This window comes from Lemur catta, chromosome 1 (assembly GCF_020740605.2).
Source record: "Lemur catta isolate mLemCat1 chromosome 1, mLemCat1.pri, whole genome shotgun sequence".
Taxonomy (NCBI): Eukaryota; Metazoa; Chordata; class Mammalia; order Primates; family Lemuridae; genus Lemur; species Lemur catta.
In genome coordinates, this window is record NC_059128.1 from 74,675,638 (window position 1) to 74,700,090 (window position 24,453).

Here is a 24,453-nt window from a genome sequence, read left to right on the forward strand (position 1 = left end):
AGGCCAGAGGACAGAATGACTTTGAGGAAACAAAGTTAGAGTCAGCAGATGAGGTGCCAATTAAAAAGTGACTCCACTCCATGTGCTAAATGTCAATCGCTGTAGCCCTGCAAAATAGAAACAGCAGAAATGTCCACAAATGACATGAGATTTAAATTTTAGTGCTCTGTTTTCTCAAGTCTAGGATACCTCATTGATTTCAATAACACCTTGACTGTAACCCGTAAGTCCCAAGTTAAGAAATGTTAGCCAGTGAAACTGCTAGAAGAACATGAACTGCCAGAAGGCCTTACCCAGAATATAAACAGAGAGCTAATAAAAGTGGACCTCTGCTTTGCCCCAGAGTCAACACTAGTGTAAGTAAAAGCCTCTAATACGCTCCACGTCTATAGGCTAGTTTTCAAGCATTTCAAAGTCAAAGAGCCTTTTAAATTGATTAAGCTAATTTAGAGACATTAAAAATCAAAATCATTTTCAGCTTAAGGCTGGGATGGAGAACCATTCTGGAGACCACTGAAGCAACTGCTAACTCGGTTCTCCCCAGCTAATCTTGGCCACAGCCACAGCTCCAGCTAAACCTACCTGCTGTTGATGCCCACATTTGTCTGTCCAACCCAGACCCTTCCCCTGAGCTCCAGACTCAGGTGTCCAGCCACCCATTCCCACGCGGATGTCTCACAGGCACCTCAAAGTCAACATGTTTAAAACTGAAGCCACTGTTGCTTTCCTACCTGCCCCCAAACGTTCCCGCTCCAGGGTTCACTACGTCCATAAATAGCCCCTCCTTCCTCTCAATAACCCAAACCAGATATCTAGGATTTTCTCAAGCTGCTTTTTCTCCTAAGCCCCCACATCCAACCAAGCTCTGCAGACTTGATTATCTCCCCTAACTCTCTTCAGTCCGTCAGGTCTCCTCTGCCCTACCGCCACTGCCCTGGTTTTGACACTCGTCATTTCTTGATTGCATCACTGCAGTGGCCCAGCTCTCAGCCACTACTGGTCTCCCTCCACCAGCCCCCAACAGATCCTCCACTGGCTACTGAGGATGCTTCCGGAAATACAAATTTGGTCAGGATGCCACCTGGCTTTATATCCTTCATTGACTTCCCTTATCACCCTCAGCATTTTATCCCAAATCCCTGTGTGTGGCATACAAGGCCTTCCATGAACTGCCCCTGAATTGGTTCTCTCCTTCTAACATCTCACACACACACACACACACACACACACACACACACACACTCACACACACACATCATGTTCCCGTCATTTAAGGGGGAAATTCTTTGGTCTCTCTGGAATGCATTCCACCCACCCCACTTTACCTGTTCAAACTCTTTCTCATCCTTTAAGATTCAAGACTCACCCTTTTGACTGGGCACGGAGTCTCAGGCCTGTAATCCTAGCACTCTGGGAGGCCGAGGCAGGAGGATCACTTGAGCTCAGGAGTTCAAGACCAGCCTGAGCAAGAGCAAGACTCTGTCTCTACTAAAAATAGAAAAATTAGCTGGGGGTGGTGGTGCATGCCTGTAGTTCCAGCTACTTAAGAGGCTGAGGCAGAAGGATCACTTGAGCCCAGGAGTTTGAGATTGCTGTGAGCTATGATGACACCACTGCACTCTACTCAGGGCAACAGAGCAAGACTCTGTCTCCAAAAAAATAAAAAGGCTCACCCTTTCTGTGAAGCTTTCCTTGACTCTCCCAGGCAGATCTAAGGTTTCTCTCTCTGAGCTACAGCAATCTCTCTGCTTCTTTGTATCAGGGCATCCACAGCCTTCCATACCATGTAGTGGTCTCTTTGCCTTTTTGTCCACACCACTAGGGTGGGGGGTTCTTGGGCAGGAACTGAGACTTTCACCTGCACACTCCCAGTCCCTTCCACAGTGCCTAGGGCATATAAAAAAGCCCTCCAAATGTCAGTCCGACTAAGCCTCAATCTTCATGATTTTAGATTAGGCAATGGTTTCTTAGATATGACACCAAAAGCACAAGCAACAAAAGAACTAATAGATATATTGGACTTCTTCAAAATTAAAATCTTTTCTTCTTCAAAGGATACCATCAACAAAGTGAAAAGACAGGCCACAAAATATTTGCAAGGAGAAAATATTTGCAGTTATAGATATGATAAGGAACCTGTATCTAGAATATAAAAAGAACACTAACAACTTAATAATAAAAAGCCAAATAACCCAATTTTTAAAATGGACAAAGGATCTTTTCCAAAGAAGATATACAAATGGCCAATAAGCACATTAAAAATGTTCAACATCATTATCCATCAGAGAAATGCAAATCGAAACCATAATTATAAACCATTTCATACCCACTAGGATGTCTATAATCAAAAAGACAGATAATTACAAGTATTGGTGAGCATGTAGAGAAACAGGAACTCTCATACACTGCTGGTAGGAACGTTAAATGGTGCAGCTGCTTTAGGAAACATTCTGGCAGTTCCTCAAAAGGTTAAGCACAGAGTTACCATATGATCCACTATATCTGTTTCCTATTGCTGTTTTAACAAATTACTACAAACTCGGCGGCTTAAAACAACACAAAATTATTATTTTACAGTTCTGGAAGTCAAAAGTCCAAAGTGAGTCTATAGTCAAGGTCTCACCAGGGGTATGTTCTTTCTGCAGCAGGAAAATCCATTTCCCTGCTTCTAAGGAAACCTTCTAGAAGCTGTCCACATTCCTTGGCTTGTGGCCCCTTCCATCTTCAAAGCCAGCAATAGCCTAGCGAAGTATTTCTTGCATTGCATCACTCTGCCTCTTTCTGCCTTCCTCTTCCGTCTTTTAAGGAACCTTTGGATTACACTGGGCCCACCTAGATGATCCAGAATAATCTCCCTATTTTAAGGTAAGCTGATGTGCAACCTTAATTCCATTTGCATACATAATTCCATGTCCAATTACCATGGACATAACATATTCACAGGTTCCAAGGATTAGGGAATGGACATCTTTGGGGAACAGTGGGGCAGCAGGCATTATTCTGCTACTTACCACACCCAGCAATTCTACTCTTAGGTATATGCATCCAAGAGAAATGAAAACTTATGTCCACAAAGAAACTTGTATAAGAATGTTCATAGCAGCCCTATTCATAACAGCCAAAACGTAGAAACTACCCAAATGTTCATCAGCCGATGAACAAAAAAAATGTGGTATATCCATACAATGGAATATTATTTACCCATAAAAAGAAATGAAGTGCTGATATATACTGCAATGTGGACGAACCTCAAACACATTATGCTAAGTGAAGAAGCCAGTAACAAAAGACCATATGCTGTACAATTTCATTTGTTATGTGTCCAGAATAGGCAAATCCATAGAGGCAGAAAGTAGATTAGTGGTTGCCTAGGGCTGGGGGGTAAAGGGATTGTGGGGAAATGGGGATGCTAATGAGTACAGGGTTTCTTTCTGGAGTAATGGAAATGTTCTCAATTGATTGTAGTGATGGTTGCACAACTCTGTGAATATGCTAAAAACCATTGAATAGTGCTCTGTAAAGGGGTGATTTGTATGGTAAGTGAATTACATCTCAGTAGGTGAGTCAGTATGTTTCTGAAGGTGTGGGGCACAAAAATGAGGAAAGTCCTAATACTTACTCAATTCTATTTCCCTTAAAAGTTACTTTTAGTGACTGTTTTGCAGGGAATGTAGTCTCCCAGATAAGTCAGGGTATAAAGACAGCTGGCACAGAAATGTGTCTGACACCTCTGACACCAGCCCCAATTTCACACATCGGAGAAATCCACATGGCTCTCCCACCGGGATATGCCTCCTGCTCCCCAGGCAGCCTGAAACAGGGCAGCAATTAAACATATGAAGTGCTTTGTTTTGAAACATATTCTATCTTTTCCTTTCTCTCTCTCTCTCTCACAGATAGAAAGCCCATTTTCTGCTAATTCTCCCCAGTTATTTTCGTATAAAGTACATTCTCTCTCTGTCTCCATCTTTCACAGTTCAGCAAACAGCTTATTGATTTCACTAAGAGCAAGCTTGTTGTAATTCCTAATAACAAATCACGGGCATAATTAGAACCCAAACTTAGCATAGCCAATACTCTTATTTAAAAAAGAACCTAGCTATGAATATTTTTCACAACATAAAATAATGATTTAAATTAAAGTTTTAAATCCACTGACTGACAAAAAGTTATAAAATTATAGCAAAACAAAAATCTTATATTCCACAAAGACTTATTACAAGGAAGAAGCCAATCAATTTTCAGAAACTTGGACAAGAGACAATAGAACTAGATTGCATCAAAGATACTTTTTTTAAAAAAATAAAAAGGAATATTTTGTCCTTAAGGATGAGCAGGCTCTATAACGAGCTTCCAGGAAAGGTTATGAATTCTCTCTTCCTAAAGCATAGTATCATTGTGTCACTTGAGATTAGATCTGACTGAATAACAAAATAATAGCTTAAGGAAGACAAGGATGTCTTTCAGTCTCATATAAAAATCCAAGAGACAGACAGTCCAGGGCTGGTTATGGGGGCTCTGCCCCACAAAATCCTCAGCGTCTTTCTAGCTCACAGTTCCATCTCAAATACCAGGCCCCACCCTCATAGTCTAAGGTGGCAGCTAAAGCTCCAGCAAACACCTCTGTATTTCAGGCACCAGTGTGGAAGAAGGATGAGGAAGCTGGGGAAAGGGCAGCCAGTGTCAACTGTCTTTAGGGAACAGCCCAGGAAGCTATCATGTGACACTTTGCATCAGTCACATGACCACACTAGTTGCCACAGAGCCTGTCTTTATTCTGGGCAGCCATGTGCCCACCTAAAATTCAGGATTTCTATTGTTCTGGAAAAAGTGAGAAAGGATATTGGAAAACATGCCATGGTCTCCACCACCGTCATCAATATCCATCTCTTTACTTTAGCCAGACCCTTCAGAAGGCACTTTTTTATCTTGTCTTTTTGTCTTTTTTTTTTTTTTTTTGAGACAGAGTCCCACTCTGTTGCCCAGGCTAGAGTGTCATGTCGTCAGCCCAGCTCACAGCAACCTCAAACTCCTGGGCTCAAGTGATCCTACTGCCTCAGCCTCCCGAGTAGCTGGGACTACAGGCATGCGCCCACCATGCCCGGCTAATTTTTTCTATATATATTTTTATTTGTCTATATAATTTCTTTCTATTTTTTAGTAGATACGGGGGTCTCGCTCTTGCTCAGGCTGGTCTAGAACTCCTGAGTTCAAATGATCCACCCACCTCAGCCTCCCAGAGTGCTAAGATTACAGGCATGAGCCACCATGCCCAGCCAGCTTCTTGATTCTTAATTAACCCAAAGAAAGAAAATACTTTTTCTCCAACTAGGGAAGCAGTTATTGCTAATAAAAGATGGAGTTTTACATGAGCCCATGAGGAATGTGGTTGGGTAAGAGCATTTTATATTTACCAAATATTTTACATTTGTCCTGCTATTTAAAGTGTAGTAATACAATTTTGTTGATTGAACTTGAGGCAGGTATTATTTACCCCCTGGGAAACGGAAGAAAAGCAAAGCCATATGATTTGCACATAATCACATAGTAATTAATGGAACCTGAATTTGAATCCAGGTCCTCCAGCTTAAAATCACCTGTTGTTTCCTCAGTTCCCTGTCACCTTGGGTCCTGATGCAGCTCTTCTTACTTCATTTTTACCCCACTACTTCCTAACCCTGAAAGAAATTGCAGTTGACACTTTAACACTTACACCTAGATTGAAAAGATGGTTGTGTCTGAATTATTATAGGACAAATCCAGGGTGGCCACCTGCTAGTTAGTTGTCGCTCAGCCATTAAGGCTTGACAATAGTAATAATAACAACCAATACATATTGGTCACTTCTAGGTATGAGGCACTGTGCTGAGCATTTCCTCTACACTTCTGTTATGGATTGAACTGTATACACCCAAAAAAGATATAAAGCCCTCAGTATCTCAGAATGTGGCTTGGAAATAGGATCTTTACAGAGGTAATCAAGTTAAAATGAGATGATAAGGGTGGGCCCTAATCCAATATGACTGGTGTCCTTATAAACAGGGGAAATTCGGACGCAGAGACAGACACACACAGAAGGCAGATGATGTGAAGACCCACGGGGAGGAGGCCATGTGCAGACAGACGATTAGAGTGAGTGAGGCACCTGCAAGCTGAGGAGTGCCCGAGGCTGCCAGCAAACCCCCAGGAGTGAGGAAGAGGCAAGGAAGGAAACCCACAGGTTTCGGGGGGAGCACGGCCTTGCAACACTTTGATATCAACTTCTAGCCCCCAGAACTGTGAGATAATACATTTCTGTTGTGTTAGGCCACTAAGTTTGTGGTACTTTGCTACAGCAGCCCAGGAAACTAACACAACTCCTGATCATTTTGACAAAATGACAGGCTTAGGCAGCTACATACCCAGGCATGCCTTGCATATAAATTCTGGAAGAAATATTATAATGGCTATGTTGTTTCTCACATAGAGTCAGTAGTTATAATCCTACAAACATGATATCTTTGCAATTTAATACAATAAAATTAAAGCTCTCCATGGGGATTTCAGCTGGAGCCTACACTGAACCCACTGACAGGACTCAGGCCCCTTAGAACTTATCTCACTAATGATGAGTGCGATTTTCTGAATGTCTGTGTCCTCCCGCCCCAAATTCATATGTTGAAACCTAATCCCCAATGTGATGGTTTTTGGAAGTAGGGCCTTGGAGAGCTGCTTAGGTCATCAGGGCAGAGCCCTCATGAATGGGATTAGTGCCCTTATAAAAGAAGCCCAGGAGAGCTCCCTTGCCCCTTCCACCATGAAGGGACACAATGAAAAGACATTTGGTCATCTGTGAACCAGGCGGTGGGCTCTCACCAGACACTGAATCTCCCCATGCTCTGATCTTAGACTTCCCAGCCTCCAGAACTGTGAGAAAAAAATTTCTGTTGTTTACAAACCACAGTCAATTTATGGGTATTTTGTTATAACAGCCTGAATAGACTGATACAGTGAGGTGGGCCTACCAAAAGTCTGTTTGCACAAGAAGCTGAGGAAGAACTGACCCTGGAGGAAGGGTCATGCCTGGAAAGCCAGGCATGCCAGGGCTTACCAGGAATAAAGCCCTGGATCCTGAATACAGAAAGCTGTCAGCCTGTGTGTCTCATCCCCAGGTCAGCAAGTCCTTAGAATCATGCCCAAGGGGAAGGGGTTGTCACCAACAACACTGAAAGCAGCACTGCACTCACACTATCAAAGCACAACACACAAAACCAGAGAGGGGCTTTCTTCTGCACTTTGTGTGTGAGTACCGGGCAGGAGGGAGGAGTCAGGGTGGCAAGCAGACATGGACCCACAGCCTGATGGCTGAAATGCAACAGGAAATAAGTGTGACTGTCACGTGGACATCCAGACTTTTGAGAGCCTGTGTGTAACGCCCTCATGCAAATCCCAGAAAAACTTGGGGTCGGGAGGGGAATCTGAAGAGAGCTGGTGCCCTGCAAGTAGGGCACAAAAGCCAGCACAAAACGGCTTCAATTATATGTATTCCAAAGGTAACTCATAGTCAAGAAAAGACATACTTCTAAATCATCATTTTGACTATCCAGCAGACCTGCTAACCAGCTCCTCACACCCCCATTCACCACCACTCCACGAAAGTTGCTATCAACTGAAACAGACCCTTCAAAAGAGCCCCAGATCAGCCCCAGTTATAGTGACTCAAATAGCCACTCCCAGAATCACAATTTGCAAGGAATCCCACATCTGGAGTTTGAACATACCAGTTGATTGACAGATCGATAGCAATCCCAGCTAGTACAAAAGATTATTACATAAGAATAGCTCTGCCTAAGGTAGGAAAGAAAGCCAAATTCCCAGCTCAGATGTCATCTAGATCTATAATGCAATAAATCTCTCTCTAGAAAAATGCTAGGCATTTGATGACAGCAGGTGCAGTTAACAGGGAAAAAGTGGTAACTTCAACAAAATATAGCTTACAGATCTCCTGGATATTTAGCCCAGTTTCAGAACACAGGGCAGCAAGTGCTATCTTCTTTTCTATGTGATTTTGACTCACTTCCCTCATTTAATTTTCCCTTCAATCCTGGGGGAGGCCCGTAAAGCTGAGAGAAGAAGCTGTTAAACCACCATGAAGACATTCTTCTGTCACTTTCCACTGAAGTTCTCTTTCCACTGCTAAAGGTAGAAAAAATAGCCCTTGTGAAGTGTTGGGAGGATTGCTACTAGTGTTCTAAATTTCACCCACATAATTAGCAGTATGATAATATGTACTAAAACCTCTCAATGTCCCAAATATTTTTTATGTCCCTTCCAAAAAAATGTAAAATCAGATGCATATTTCTCCTAATATTCTCTGGACATCACAAGAACAGTGGTCCCCAAATGTCAGGATTTGTGAATATTACATAGGGTGCTTATTAAAGTGCAGTTTTCTGGTCCCCAGCCCAAACCTGCTGATTCACAGTCTGTGGGCTTGGGCCTAGGACTCTGTATTGAACAAGCCCCCAGGTGATCTTGAAAAAGGTAGTTTCAGACCACACATTGGGGAGCAGTGCTATAAAATGTGTATTTAACTTCAACCCACATTACATAGCTGTCAGGTTAGCTATTAACCTACCCCAGTATCCAAACCACAACTAGACAGTGCTCCACAGTTCTCACCATAGTCACAGGATCAGACAAGGGGATTCATGAAAAGAAATCAAGAAATCTTTTTTCGAACTGTTGCAGGTGACCTAATGGGAGCCCTCCACCCCAAATACCCCCTAACCCTCACCCCTACTAAAAAAAATAGATCAGGTGAGAATTTGGGGTAAGAACCTATAGGCTACATAGATGTGCCCATACTTTTCCTAGGTTTGCTGCCTTACAGAGGACATATTCTAACACGGCCTTGGTAGTACAAGGCTTTGAAGAATAGAACCTAGACAGCCCAGCACTGATCTCAAACCACTGTGACATCCTCTCCATCTCTTCCCTCCTGAGATCCAGCCAGGAAAGGTGCTGAGGTGACTCTCAAAGTCTCCCAGAGTGACCAACCATCCTGGTTTGCCCAGGACTGAGGGAGATTGTGGGATATGGGACTTTCAGGGCTGAAATAAGAAAATCCTGGGCAAACCAAGATAAAACGGTCCCCTATTCTCTCCAATTCTAACCGTACCTCTAGAGCCAGCAACTTGGAGCATGGATATGATCAGCGCCAAGAAGGCAACACCACAGGGACCTCGGACAGAGGTGGCAGCTGGGACAGGCAAAGCACTCCCGGAGGAGGAGGAATTCTGGCCAGGACACCACTCACTGAGAGGCGATTACCAGGCTAGTCCCAGCTCCACAAGTTCTGGTTTAAAAGTAGAAAACTCAGCCCCTGAGGTCTGCTTTTAAACCAAGAGCTCATAGAGGTCAATTCACAAAGGGTCCTCGCTGTCACATAAGACCCAGTATCCAGAATCTAAAGCAGGAACCCAATTTTTGCAAGTAACGAATCGAGTTTCCCATTCAAGTACATTAAACTCACTTTATCTACTTGATAAAATCTAAAAGGTAGAAACTATCACGTTAACAAATAAAGAAGATAATTTCAAAGAGTGATATGCAGAGATAGAGAGGAGAAAGGGAGATGCTACAAAATAATCTTGAGGGGCTTATATAGCTTTAAAAACATTGATGCCTGGGCCATACTCAGAGACTTGGATTTAACCAGTTTGGGGTAAAACTGAAACTGGGTTTTGGGATCTTTTAACACTGCCCCGGTGATCCCAACATATAACCAAGGTGGAAAACCCCTGCTTCAAGTGGAAAGGGAATGTCTCTGAGAAGGAGACACTTGAGCTGAGACCTTAGTAAACAGGAGGGAACTGGGGAAAGAGCGTTCCAGAAACTACAAGTCCCCGAAGCAGAAATGAGCTTGGTGTTCCGGGAACAGAAACAACATAAGCTGCAGAGGACGAGGACTTTGTGCCTACAACATGAGGCCTAGACCAGTGCCTAGAACATAATAGAGGATTAATATGTATTTATTGAGAAAATTAATTTCTGAAAAGGCCAATGTACCTGAAGCAAAGTGAGCAAAGGGGAGAAAGGCATGTGGCAAAAGATGAAAAAGTAGACATGGCAGGATAGCCCACACTGTGGGCTATGGGTGAACCGCTATTTCTTTTTTCTTTTTTTTTTTTTTTTGAGACAGAGTCTCACTCTGTCACCCCATTCCTAAGCCTAGTTCAACATTTGAAAATCAATCAATAATCTACTGTATTAACACATTAAAGAAGAAAATCATGATTTTATCAATGCAGAAAAAGCATGTGACAAATTTCAACGCCCATTCATATAAAAACTCTCAGAAAAATAGAAATAGAGGGAAACTTCCTCAACTTGATAAAGAATATTTACAAAACACCCACAGCTAACATTATACAGTCACGCATCAGTTAACAACAGGGATAAATTCTAAGAAACGTTTTGTTAGGCAATTTTGTCAATGTGTGAACATCATAGAGTGTACTTACGCAAACCTAGATGGTATAGCCTACTACACACCTAGGTATATGGTGTAGCCTATTGCTCCTAGGCTACAAACCCATACAGTACATTACTGTACTGAATACTGTAGGCAGTTGTTACACAATGGTAAATATTTGTGTATCTAAACACAACTTACCATGAAGGGGCTTGTAGGACTGGAAGTTGCTCTGGGTTAAGTCAGTGAGTGAGTAGTGAATGAATGTGTTAGCCAAGCACATCACTGCACCCTACTGCAGATTTTCTAGACATTGTACACTTAGGCTACTCTAAATTTATTTTAAAGTAAAGTTATTGTACTACAATGTTATAATAACTACAACATCACTAGGGGATAGGAATTTTTCAGCTCCATTATAATCTCATGGGACCACTGTGATAGTAATACACGTGGTCCATTGTTGGCCAAAACATCGTTATGCAGTGCATGACTGTACTTAATAGCGAAAGACTGAATGTTTCCCACCTAGGACTGGGAACAACTCAAGGATGTCCATTGTCAACACTCTTTTTCAAAATAATGCGAGAAGTTCTATACATACGTACTTCATAATTCCATCGATATAACATTCTTAAAAAGACAAAACTCATAGAAATGGAAAACAGATTAGTGGTTTCTGGGGGCTAAGGAGAGGGTGAGTGGGAGGGAAGTAGGTGTGGTTACAAAAGGGCAACAGAGGGATCCTTGTGGTGATGGAAATGTCTGTATCTTGATGTATCAGTGCCAATATCCTGGGTTGTGATATTGTACTATAATAATGCAACATGATACCATGGGGAAAACTGGGTTAAGGGCACATGGGATCTCTGTGTTATTTCTTATATCTGCATGTCAATCTATAGGTGCCTCAAAATAAAATATTTAATTTAATAATAAAGATCATCTTGTCAGCTGTGGGGAGAATGAATGGTAAAAAACAGGAGTGGCACAAGAGAGACCAGTTAGGAGAATGTGAAGTCATCCAGGCAAGAGACGACCGTGCTAGAACTAACAGGGTAGAAATAGGGAGAAGTGGGTAGATATGGGATATTCTACAGAGGCAGAATCCACAGTATTTGTTGATGGATTAGCCATGGAGATTGAAAGAAGAAGTCAAAAATGACTCCTAGGTTTCTTGAACAACTAGACAGATAATGGTGTCATTTACTGAGATGAGGGCCATTCTGTTCCACAGCAACGTTTGAGATTTGAGACCACTGTTCGATTATTTTATTCTCTACTTTAAAAACATTCAAAATTTGGATGTAAATTATTGCCTCTACACATAAGAGCTTCCATGATTTAATATAGGCTATGGTACTTTGAATAAAATCAACGAAGAAAACACAAGCATAGAAAGATCAAAAACAAGAAAGCACTGCTAAGTCAGAAACCCTTGCTTGATTCCATAATTTTTTCAAGAATTTGAATATCAGAGCAAGGCAGGGTAGCTTACTCTGAAGTTGCAAACAAACTGTCTACTGAAAATATTCTTTTCCATTCAAACTGATGTTTTTGTTTAGGTGTTTTCTTCCTGATGTCAGAAAAGGATACTTCATCTAATTAAAGATAATTGAGTGACCTAAACCAAAAGGCAGATGATCACTAGGTATTAGAGGACTTACTTCCTCTGAGACACAATATGAGGGCCTGGCACTTTCAAGAACACATCCAGGGCTCAGTCTTTTTCTTTAAGGTAATGCTTGGTTTTTATCCATTAACATCAACTCTTGTTTTCCTTATAAGCACAAGTCAGTGGGCTGTAGCCCCTGGTTGTCATAGCAACTGCAGTTTCACACACCAAAATGGTTTTCTCAGAACACAGACCTAGAGTAGCACTTTTTTTTTCTTTTTGAACATATATTTTAGCACATGAAGGATTTGGTGCCATTTCCAGTCGTCTCTTTTGTCTCAGATATGTTTTGTTTCTACAATGTCATGGTGACTGAAGACCAAGAGCAAAAAAGGATTTCTAGCTTTGTCCCTTAATTAGACTTTTGATTGTAAGCGCTCCCTTGGCCGCTATCTGCTCCTGAACAGTCTCCTTTTGGTATTGTGGCCCAGGGGTATCATAAGGCCATGGGATCAGATTCGGCCCACCATACAACAAAAATCTCCTGATAGCCTGAAGGAAAGGAAGTACATATTTTATTCATTTATTTCATGCTCTTCTTATTCTCACGGTCTAGTGTTTCCTGCAGGCCCAGAGAAGAAAAAGAAATAAGATTGCTCAACTATAGTATTATGAGAAATGGGGAAAGAATCATGAAGGCAATGGTTTCTTGTTTGAGAAATCCCCAAATGGCTCTGGAGCACATACAAAGCACATATACTACCACTCCCCCTCTCATCCATGAGAAAAACTGCAAATTCACTCCAGCCCTCTTTCCCTCTGAGCCCAGTACAAGACCTCAGAATCCTTCTCAGCACTGTATTCCAGGCAAGGGCATTGAGACGTATTTGCCACCTGGGGACTAGAGTCTTAGCCAATGTTTCAAAATGTCAAATTTAGCATCCTGTTTGACAGTAGTCATCAAAAAGTCATCCTAATACAAGAGCTAAGATTTTGCAAAACAATCCGAAAACTAGTCTGGGTAACTCACTTGCAAAGTGAACTAGTCCACACCTATCAACTCAGTTAAAATATGATGCCAATGCAAACAAAGTCACAGGGGACTCCCACCCACGTGGGCCTGTTAGCTTTTCTCTCTTGCCCAAACAGACTATATTCTTAATTCTAACCAGCTATGTTACAAGTATATGCTATATCAGATATTTTTTAAGTATCAGATTAAAATAACAGTGTGTATGTGCATTAATATCTATCATTACTGATGGAAAAGTAACATATTAAATACAAGCCCATCTGGGACATAATTTGTGTGTCTTATTTACCATTGTCTCCACAATGTCTACACTCATACCTGACACACAGTAGGCACTCAAAAAGTACCTGTTACCCTCACATCCACTAGGATAACTATTAATACCATAAAAAACAATCAGAAAATAACAAAGTGAGGATGTGGAAAAATTGGAACCCTTGTGCATTCTGTAAATGCACCCTTGTGCAGACTGTAAAATAGTGCAGCCACTCTGGAAAACAGTACACAGATTCCTCAAAAAAATTAAAAATAGAATCACCATATGATCCAGCAATCCCACTGCTGGATATATACACAAAAGAATTGAAAACAGACTCTCGAAGCGATATCTGCACTTCCACGTTCACGGCAAGCATTCTTCACAATAGCCGAGAGGGGGAAGCAACCTAAATGCTCATTGACAGATGGATGGATAAAGAAAATGTGATATATATATATATATATATATATATATATATATATCATTATATATAAGGAAATATTGTTCAGCCTTAAAAATGAAGGAAATTCAGATACAAACTACAACATGGATGAACCTTGAGGGCATTATACCAAGTGAAATAAGCCAGTCACAAAACAAGTAAATACTATATGCTTCCACCTATATCAATAAGAGGTATCTAAAGTAGTCAAATTCATAGAGACAGACGGTAGATTGGTGGTTGCCAGGGGCTGGGGGGAGGGGGAAGAGGGGAGTTGTGTTTTAATGGATACAGAGTTTCAGTTTTGCAAGATGAAAAAGTTCTAGAGATTCCACAACAACGTGTATATAGTTAACTGAACTGTACACTTAAAAATGGTAATGATAGTAAATTTTATGTGTATTTTACCACAAGTTTTAAAAATGTTTAAATCAATGAACAGAAATATTTCTTTCCTCCTCTAGAGTAGTGGCTCTCAACCACGGGTGATTTTGTCCCTCAGGGGACATTTGGCAATGTAAGGAGACATTTCTGGTTCCCATACCAAGGGGTGTGGGTGCTGCTGGCATCTAGTGGACAGAGGCCAGGGATGCTGTTAAACATGCTACAAAACACAGGACAGCGCCCCCCCCACAACAAAGAGTTATCGAGCCCAAAATGTCACTAGTATCAGGTTGATAAATCCTGCTCAAGAGCTTACTGTTCAAGAAGATTTTCCATAAAAAATGCATAGCTCGGGGCCTCAAAAAATGTTCACCCCTTATTATTACCATCATAACCATTCTTATTATTATTTCACTCTGGGTTAAGACTGAGAAGTCTTTATTTCCTTGACTTGCATTTGACACAGTAAACTGAGGTCAAGTCCCCTACAGAATGACAATCTACTGCATATCCTTCCATATTTGTCATCAGAAAACTTCTGAGAGAGAGAATCTATAAAACATTCAAAAGTTTCTGATGCTACCTGGCTAACCCAGTCTCAGAGGGCTTTCCAGATCAAGACTTTCCTGAGTTGCTACAGACTCCTTCCCCAAAATAATAAGGCTCTCCCAAGGCAATCAAAATGTGTGGTATAGGCTCTAGCCCGAAAGAAAATCTCAGATGTCTTCCCAAATTGGGCCATTCTAGTGTCTCTTTCCAAAGTTTAAGCCATTTGTTTGATGTTTGGATCAGTTCCTTTTAGATGATTGTATAACCAAGATGGTATCCAGGGCCTCTCTAAAACTATATTATAAGCAGTGGGAATTTCCTTGAACCCCTTCATTTTATGATGTAGGAAATCCAAAGGTATCACCTAAGATTTCTGTGAATTACATACTATGAATTTAGAATCTCAAGGGTCTATCGCCATGTGTGCTGTTTCTATCCTGCCCCCAATATAGTCTAAGTTTCTTGACACTGATTTCCACTAAAATAAAATAAAACCAAGAGTTTTGTGATTTGAGGAGGCCCCTCTGAAATCTTGGTGGGGAGCACACAAGTCAGTCACACAGAGCAATCCCTGGCAATCCCCCACCATGGCATTTGGATTCCCCTCCCACTCAGAAGTAAATCGTCCTCTTCTTCGAAACCTTGACTCCAGCCCCAAAGGGACCCACCATGCTAACTCATCAAGGAGCTCTCCTCAGTCAATTCATAGCCCGCCCAAGATGTCCGCTACCTTTCCAGATAATTGTAGAGATTAGAGATCATGCAGTTCTCAGGTGTCTCCTGCACTAGTGTACAGAGGTGTGATTTCAGTTCCACCAAGAAGACACCTATGTGACCTGTGTTAGGGGCTTGAGTGACACAAACCAGCAGCACGTGTGGGCAGAGTGGAGCCTCTGGCGAGCGCAGTGGCACAAACTTTGGTTCTGTGCAAGCAGCTGTGGCAGAATTTCTGGCATCCAAGCCCTGGCACTACCCAGGCTTCTAGAACACTGTGGCTGGGGATTTTCCAGGTGCACTGCCCTTGGCCGCATGGTTTCTGTTTAGTAACCAAGCTGAGTTCGCTGGCCATCTCCAAGATTCTGTGAGTTGCCAAACAGCCTCTAATGAATACCTCAGCTGGGTAAAGTGGATTCTGCTGTTTGCAACCAAGAACCCTAGCCAAATAAAGGCAGTTTAATTTGAGGAGGCAGTACCTGAATTATCCAGGAAATCAGTATCCACACAATAACTAACAGTTACTAAACACTTAATATGCCACAGGCTGTGTTTTAAACCCATTACATATCTAAATTCATTTAAGCCTCATAGCAAGCATAAGAGCAGATAGGATTACTAATCCCATGTTAAAGGTGAGGAAACATCCAGAAGGGTTTATCACTTGACCAAGAGCACCTAGCCAGTAAGTGAGGGAAACAAGACTCAAACCCAGGCAATCTGTCCCCAGAACCATGCCCTTAACCACTGCAATATGCCACCCCTCTGTCAAGGTCTGAGACATCGGAGGCATGCCCCACCTAAAGGGTGTGAAATCCAAATTGCTTAAAACAAACACACTGTGCAGACTAAACAAAGCACATTCTTGGACCATCCTGTCTAATATAGCCACACACCTTTACCACATCGTTTTACACTGCTTTATTTTCTTCACAGCACTTATTACTAACTTCAGTTATATCCTTTATTTGCTTACTATCTCTCACACAAATGCAATCTTTACATGGTATATTAGTTCTCTATTGCTACATAACAAACAACCCCAAAACTTGGCAGCTTAAAACAACCACATATCCTCTAAGAAGTCAGGAATATGAAAGTAGATGAGCTGTGTGGTTCTAAACAGTCTCTCAGGAAGCTACAGTCAAGCTGTGGGCCAGGGCTGCAGCCATCTGAAGGTTAACAGGGGTTGGAGGATTCTCCTCTGAGGCAGCTCACCCAGATGCCTGTCGGCAAGACACCTCAGTTTCCTGCTATGTGAACTTCTTCACAGGGCTGTCTGCAGACATGGCAGCTGGCTTCTCCCAGAGTGACTGATCCAAGGGAGAGCAAGATAGTGATGCCACAATGTCTTTAAAGACCTAATAATCTCCAAGTCACGCACTGCCTTATTCTATTCACTAGAAGTGAGTCAGTAAGTCCAGCCACATTCAATGAATGAATATGGTGGCAGGGATGGGGTGGGGGACGGAGCACTGGAAGCCATCTTGGAAGCTGGCTACCAAACATGGACTTTGACTTGTTCATTGTTATCTCTGCAATGTCTAGAAGTTCTTGGTACAGAGTAGGCATTCAATGTATACGTTTTGAAGCTGTCCATATATAGTTTATATAGATGTGGAATAAGCAGCATATTCAAGTAACGAAAGCCATGGGAATACACGAGATCATCCAAGAAAAGGTAGGAATTACAGGGCACTGGACGGAATCTTGGTGAATGCCAAAGTTTATGGGTATTCAGAGAGAGAATTTACGTTGGCTTCCTGACCTGGTAGCATGGCAGAGTCAGTAACCCACCCTCCCCTACTACAAACATATAGAAATAACACATTTAAAATAACAATAATAAATTGTCAAGCCTGAAAGAAAAAAAAAATATGAAAGCCTCAAAAAGGAAACTCTACGCTGGTGCTAAAATTTCCAGCTCCTCAGAGGCCACAGGGCCTCAGTGCTCAAATGGAGAATGGGCAAGTCTTGGAGCTGGAAATGAGACACCTGGATAAAGCTGGGACCCACACAAGGTTGACCAATCTAAAAAAGAGACTAGGAAAAAGAAGAAAGTTTACTGTCAGACAGAAGGCTTGGTTGGGTGGGAAAAAAAACTATCCTGTTGGAACTAAAGCCCAAGATTGCACCAAGCATAGGTATGGGAATCCCAAATCAGGAAATTAAATATAAAACCTAGTTCTGAACAAGTGGAACCTGCTCTATAGGGAAATATTACAACCCGGAATGCACAAAATTCCCACAGGAAAAAATACCATTGAAGGATAACTCTACAATAAAAAAAAAAAAAAAAGCCTACAAATTTTGTGAGAAAAAAAGACACCATGATGTAGAATCAGCAGACACAAGAAATGTGAAAACTTGCACCCCAAAACTAGAATTAATAGAACGATCTTTAAAAAGATTATAAATTTACATGTTTAAAATGATCAAAGATGTTTAAGAAGTAATAGAATAATAAGATAGGAAAAGACACTAAAAAAAGGGATATTTGAGGAAAAAGTCTATATGTATATATATATGTATATCCAGAATATATCAAGAACCTTTAACTCAACAAGAAAAATAACCTGATTAAAAAATGGGAAAAAGACTCAAATAGACATTTCAGCAAAGAAGATATACAAATAGCCAAAAAGCATATGAAAAGATGCTCAACATCATTAATCATCAGGGAAATGCAAATCAAAACCACAATGAGATATCACCTCATGCCTATTAGGATGGCCAGTGTCAAAGAAACAAAAAAATAACAACTATTGACAAGGAAATAAAAAAATTGGAACGCTTGTGCAAAGTTGGTGAGAATGTAAAATGGTGCAAGCTGATATGGAAAATAGTATGGGAATTCCTCAAAAAGTTAAAAGTAGAACTACCATATGATCCAGCAATCCCATTGCTGGGTATACAGCTAATGGAAATGAAATCAGTATGTTAAAAAGATATTTGCACTTCCACGTTCATTGCAATATTATTCACTGTGGCCAAGGGGAGAAGCAACCTAAATGTTCATCAGCATCAGCAAGTGAATGGAAAAAGAAAATGTGGTATATATACATATATAACAATGGGATATTATTCAGCCTTAAAAAGGAAAGAAATTCTGACATATACTACAATGTGAATGAACCTTAAAGACATTATACAAAGTGAAATAAGCCAGTCACATAAAGATAAATACAGCATGACTCCACTTATATGAGGTCTGTAAAGTAGTCAAATTCATAGAGACAGAAAGTAGAATGATGGTTGTCAGAGGCTGGGGGAAGGAGGAAGAAGGGAGTTGTTTAATGAGTGAGGAGTTTCAGTTTTGCAAGATGAAAGAGTTCTGGAGATTGATTGTACAACCATGTGCCTATAGTTAACACCACTGAACTGCACACTCAAAAATGGTTAAGATGGTAAACACATGGTATGTGTTTTTTGCCATAATAAAAAAGCCTTAAATCCAAAAAAGGCTACTGTCATTTATTCTAATTACAGAAATTATTAGAACTGAACACATAGGCCATTTTTATTCATTCTTTGGCCCTCAGACTTCAAGGTGAATAAAACAACACTAGAGTAAAAAAAAAAAATCCACCCAATGATAAATATAAATGAATAAACAATGGAGTGAATACATTCTTTTTATTTGTGGATAAAAGGACAAGCAATGCAAAGGATGTAGACAATGGATTTTGAAACAAAAGCTTCAAGTCCTGGTAAAGGCAGGGCTCAGGCTGGTGAGCTTCAGGCTGCACTTAGCCAAGGAGCCGAGCCGGGCCATTTCTCCCACATTCCTCCCTGCCCAGAGCACTTGAATGGCAGGCCTTTTGTGCATCCCCCATGTCCCCTGTTAAGGAGAACAAAAGCAAGACTGATTGCTTCCTGTTTCTAGGGGAGAAATTAAGTCACAGGGGAGTTAAACAGCCTGCTTGCATCACACACAGGGTCAAGTGCAAATATTCCCAATCCCGTGTTTTTTCCTCCATATTCTACCCTCTGTGTTATCTGTAATTTTGGAATGTCTGTTAAGAAAATGCCTTAGTTTCTAATCATTTTTCAGTTGTTGACTATCCCTCCTGTGGTTGGCTAAATCAGGGCAGTAAAAAGAGACCTGAGGGCTCATAACACAGGCTTGCCTCAGTACGGATAAGAGAAGCTAACGTAGACCTGCTTGCCAATGGGGATTTTAGGATGATACTAAAACCAGTCATAAAGAGCCTGGTGGACTTTGCTCTTCTGTAAGTATTTACAATCTGGTTTTACATCTTTCCCAATGCTAAGGCCCCACCTGAAAATGAAACATAAGTTTCATTTGTAATTATTACAGTGCCAGGCACCTTGAAATACCCAGCAGTTGGCTCCATTTGGGAAGCAGGTACCAGCAACATTCCTAAGGGGGATTCTGAAATAGGCCTGGTTATAAGCATTCTGTCCAACATGGCCCCAATAAATCCCCGACATTTCCTAGAAGTCCAGTGTCTAAACAAACTGTGACTGAATGATGTCAACAAACCCTAGATGAAAAGCCTCCAAATACCCTCCTTATCTAAGAAAAAAATTCCACACAATCATGACAGCTAGCACATTTTATCAACCATGATATAATGTAGCCATGGCAGTAATTATTTTCAGGAACTACTTTAACTATAATATGAAGGATGTTTGAAATAATTTAATTATAAAACCATGTCTCAGTGTCAACATGTCTAAGAAACTATATCTTTTAACAAAGCTTTGCGAAAAGAAATCTCTCCCTCTCTTTTTTTAAGATTTGAGACAATCCCCATTTAACATTCTGTACCCTTTATGAGTGAGATAAACGGTGTGCCTGGCAGAAAATCTGACATCAGTTCACATCAAAGAGACATCAGTTGGCTGTCAGCTGGAGAGCTTCTAGTATTTAATTCAGAAGTTTCTCATAAAAAAAAGTTAAAGATGTGTTTTACAAAGGAAGCAGTAACTGAATATCAAACCGTAAGCTAACTGTTCTAGATCTTTAGTGGTGTAAACAAACAAACAAACTGCCAGTGGTATAAAAGTCTAGCACATACAATTATGTACAGTACACAGTACTTGATAATGACAAAAAAGACTGTTACTGGTTTGTGTGTTCACTATACTTTTTATTGTTAGAGTGTGTTCATTCTACTTTAAAAAAAGAAAAGGTTAATGTAAAACAGCCCTGAGGCAGGTCCCTCGAGAGGTATTCCAGAAAAAGGCATTGTCATCATAGGGGATGACAGCTCCATGGGTGTTACTACCCTTGAAGACCTTCCAGTGGCACAAGGTGGAAGATGGTGATATTAATGGACCCGACCCTGTACAGTCCTGTGTGTTTGAATCTCAGTTTTTAACAAAAAAGTTTTAAAAAAAAAATTTTAAATTTTAAAATAGAAAAAAGCTTATAGAATAAGGACACAAAGAATGAAAATATTTTTGTACAGCTGTACAATGTGTTTGTATTTTAAGCTAAGTGTTATTACAAGAAAGTTAAAAAAGTAAAAGTTTATAAAGTGAAAAAGTTACAGTAAGCTATGGTTAATTTATTATTAAAGAAAGAAAACTCTTTTTTGATAAATTTAGCGTAGCCCAAGTGTACAGTGTTTATAAAGTCTGCGGTAGTGCATCTACTCGCCTCTCACTGACTCACCACAGCAGCTTCCAGTCCTGCAAGCTCCATTTATGGTCAATGTCTTATACAGGTGTGCCAATTTTAAATCTTTTATACCATATTTTACTGTAACTTTTCTATATTTAGATAAGTTCAGATATACAAATACTCACCATTGTGTTATAATTACCTATAGTATTTAATACAGTAACATGCTGTGCGGCCTAGGAGCAACAGGCTACACCATCTAGCCTAGGTGTGCAGCAGGCTACACCATCTAGGTTTGTGTAATTGCACTCTGTGATGTTCCCACAATGACGAAATCACCTCAGGACACATTTTTCAGAATGCATCCCCATCGTTAATCGAGGCATGACTATATATTGAACATGAGGTATGCGTATTACTGAGAGTAAGACTGCCACTGCAGTGTGGTGCTGAGAATATAGGCTCATGTCACAGTCCAAATATTCTTTCCCTCAAGTATTTTTTGAAGTCTCAGGAAATAAGCGGGTATACAAAACAACCCCTACTGGGATGAACAAGCATGGTAAACTTGTGACTCTGTATTACAGAGTGGTTTCCTTCCAGACGCCACCTGATTTGACCCCCTTTCTCACCTCCACCCCACACGAGGCCCCTTCCTCCTGATCTCTCCACCACGGGGATCAGCGATGGAGTAAGGCTCAGATGAACCAACAAATGTTTGTTTCACACATTCATTGACAATACTTTTTTACAGTTGAAAGTTTGATAGATCATTACTTAAATGTCAACACATCAAAAGGGCTATATCAAAATGTCAGCTGCCACCAATTGCTTTAAACCCTATGGAAGGAATATCTAACAAATTTACATATGTATTGGCAACATCTAACAAAATTACATATGCATTTACCCTGTGACCCAGCAATCCCACTTCTATGAATCTATCCAGAAGATACACTTCTACAAATATAAAACAACAAATGAAACAGTCACTCCTTGCAGCATTACTTGTAATAGCAAAAGACTGGAAACAAAATAAATGTCCGCCAACAAGGAACCAGTTAAATAAATTATGTCCATACAGTGGAGTTCTGTGAATCATAAAAAGGGATGAGAGAGAGCTCTGTAAGTAGATATGAATGGATTTCTTCCAAGATATATTGTTAAATGAAAAAGCAAAGTGTAGAAGAGTACATAGAGTATGCTATCTTTTGTATAAGAAAAGATGGAAAATAAAAATGTATATGCTACATATTTGCAAAAGAAATACTGGAAGGATAAAGCAAAACTTATGAAAATGGATGTTTATAAGAAGTGGAGGGGCATTCTCCGTCCTGGCGCCCTTTTTCCTACACTTTCCTCTTCTCCCCAACCAGAGGAGCCACTCAGTATGGTGCATTCAGGTAGAGCCCGCCGCTGCTACCCCTGGAGCCTGAGCACAGTGAGAAGAGGCCCTGGCCAGGGAGACAGAGGAGCGGGCTCCTTAGCAGGCAGCCAGAGAAGCCTGCCTGCCCCCTGCCCGTTCACAATGCAGCCTGCTTCTGCAAAGTGGTCCGTCTTCTTTGAATTTTGTGAAGACAGTAAAGATGTTAATGTACATTTTGAAGAATCCAAACTTACATTCAGTTGTCTTGGAAGAAGTGACATTTTAAACATTTAAATGAAATTGATCTTCTTCACTGTGCTGATCCAAATGATTCCAAGTATACAAGAACAGACAGATCAATTTTATGTTGTCTACGAAAAGGAGAATCTGGCCAGTCATGGCCAAGGTTAACAAAAGAAAGGGCAAAGCTTAACTGACTTAGTGTGGACTTCAATCATTGCAAAGAGTGGGAACATGATTCAGATGAAGACGTGTCTAATTTTGATGGTTTCTCTGAGACAGTGAACAATGTGGGTGGTGATGAGGATGTGGATTTACCAGAAGTGGATGGAGCAGATGATGACTCACAAGACAGCGATGATGAAAAAAATGCCAGATCTGGAGTAAGAAATATTGTCATCACCCGGATTTTGAGAAAGACAAGTAACTTCTGTCCAAGATTTCCTAACTGAGAGAATTCCTGAGTTGATAGCTGTAAAGGCAGATGCTGTATTGGCCTCCTTTAACCCATTTTTCAAACTGTTTGCTTGTTAAAGGCTTCACTAAGGGTTGATATATAACACTGTATGGGGCAATTTTAATCCGCTAAGGCAATAACTTTATGCACGAACATTTCTGAGACTTCTGTGCAGCTGTTGAGATCCCGGGCAATTGATACAGCAGTTGTGATAAATAAAAATGTTTTACCTAAGTCTCCTTTTCTTCATAACATAGATACCAACATGATAGGACTTTCTCAGCTTAGGGAGAGATAACTAAATTTTTGATTTTTAGAACATGGACTCAAACGTGGCTGACATCTTAAACTGGTAACCTGCTGCTCCTCTGGTGTCTCTTCCAAGGTTGTTCCACTAACATTTATTTTTCAAAATAATTACTCCACACTATTGTATGTAAGTGATCACTTGTCAGTTTCCAGATATATCCTAGCTACAGCTAGTGCATATCCGAACTTAGATGGTTTTTGAAGCCTATACATTTGGTATTGTTTGGCCCTCAAGCTTTTACATCTTTTAGCAGCATGGAGATGAAGAAAGCTGTACATTGTTACTTGAGAATCTGTACATTTAGACCGCATTTGCATTTGCACTGTCAGTATGGCAAACGAGTAAAAAAATCTTAATACACTATTGGATTTTTTATTTCTTCTCTCTTGATTCAGCTTATACCAGGGCTGAAAACCTCAATTTATGTTCATGGCAGTGAGGATTTAGTAAAATCTCTATATTCTTTCTAATAAACTGCTGGAAGACTCCTTGGCTGTCCTTTTAAGTGTATGGCTTACTGTAATTTCATGTATTTACCACTTCCTGGAATGGAGTTTTTATTTTTATTTGAGAAAGAATTTGTGATTATTCCTCTGTTTGAAAAAGAAGCGTGCCATAATGTCACAGGAAACTTTGTAAAGTGGATCTGTAATAAAAAAAATTTTAGATGCACTTTGCACCAGATGGAAAAGAAAGTATTATGATTTGATTGAAATTAACTGAATGTGTTGTCCTCCTAAAAAAAAGAAAGAAAGAAGTGGAGAGGCATGATGTGGAAAGGACAGGGCTGGGCTTTTCTAATTATCCTTCTTTATGTATTTCTCAATTTTGAACCAGGTAAATGTTTAACATATTTAACTAACATTAAATTAAATGGGGGAAACAAACCCTATAATCTAATAAAACAGAAACAAGTAACTGTAATTATGTCTCAAATTAATAGCATGACCACACAGAGAAAGAATAACTTCAAGGAACTTTTTTGGACACACTACTCTGTACATCCCTGTCCATATATAGTCCAAAGACAAAAAA

The 24,453-nt window shown here is 40.5% G+C and overlaps 1 protein-coding gene and 1 pseudogene across 1 annotated transcript in view; one reads left to right on the forward strand and one right to left on the reverse strand.

Moving 5' to 3' along the window:
• Positions 1–24,453, reverse strand: part of GPR176 (G protein-coupled receptor 176) — a 95,648-nt gene that overhangs the window by 22,723 nt on the left and 48,472 nt on the right. The window lies entirely within an intron of this gene.
• LOC123623460 lies at positions 22,574–23,038 on the forward strand (annotated as a pseudogene).